We start from the raw sequence: 897 nt of genomic DNA on the forward strand, positions 1-897 counted from the left end.
AGAGAGAGGTCCAAGGTGCCCTACATTGTACGCCAGTGTGTGGAGGAGATCGAGCACCGAGGCATGGAGGAGGTGGGCATCTACCGCGTGTCTGGAGTGGCCACGGACATCCAGGCACTGAAGGCAGCCTTTGACGTCAGTGAGTGTCGGCCTGCGCAGGACGGGATGGAGGTGTGGGCGGTGGTGTTGGCGATGAGATCTCAGAGTGCTCCAAGGCCCGGGCATGTCACATCCTTCTCTGTATCTTTTCTTCATTTACTGTTTTATTATTTTAAAAAAGAGAAAACAAGAGTTGTAGAAAAGCTTCTATAGAAGCCAGTTTTACACCATCGTACCCACTCATGCCACTTGCTGGGGTGAACCAGGGGCTTCTGTGGGGCCTTGGCCTTCCTGCCTTGGGGTGGACAGGAGGTGGAAGCCCAGGACTCAGTGTGGTCTGTCCACTGCCCTGTGTGAGGATGCGATGTGAAGAGGGCACCGATGGGACCCAGCTCAGGCCAGGGCTGCAGCATCCCCGCCTCCATCTCACAAACTCTCACAGGCTTTGAAGGACCTGGACCTGCCTCAAATGCCAGGGGAGGGCACCGAGACCCCAGAGGGTCCTTCCCAGCATCTTCAAAGCAACAGGATTTTGTGCCTGAAGACCCTTCTTTGCAGCACTCACCACCGACCCTGACCAGGACCCCTAGAATGCCCAGCACCCCTGGGAGGGCCTGTGGTAGTTTCAGCTCCCTCTAGGGGCCCAGAATAGACCTGGCCTGTGGTGAGGACGTAAGCACCAGTGGCCAATTGGGTCCAAAGGAAGACACCGGTTCAAACACTGACACCAATCAGATTCTCCCACAGTCTTCCTGCCATCAGAAGACACTGGTGCAAGGGTGATTACTATGTACAGGG

The 897-nt window shown here is 56.0% G+C and overlaps 1 pseudogene; it reads left to right on the top strand.

Annotated features, from left to right (window-relative positions):
• The first annotated feature begins 6 nt into the window (after positions 1–6).
• Positions 7–548, top strand: LOC108525877 (rho GTPase-activating protein 15-like; annotated as a pseudogene).
• The last annotated feature ends 349 nt before the right edge of the window (positions 549–897 follow it).

The sequence above is a fragment of the Rhinopithecus bieti genome, unplaced genomic scaffold, assembly GCF_001698545.2.
Source record: "Rhinopithecus bieti isolate Rb0 unplaced genomic scaffold, ASM169854v2 scaffold_27616, whole genome shotgun sequence".
NCBI classification, from domain to species: domain Eukaryota; kingdom Metazoa; phylum Chordata; class Mammalia; order Primates; family Cercopithecidae; genus Rhinopithecus; species Rhinopithecus bieti.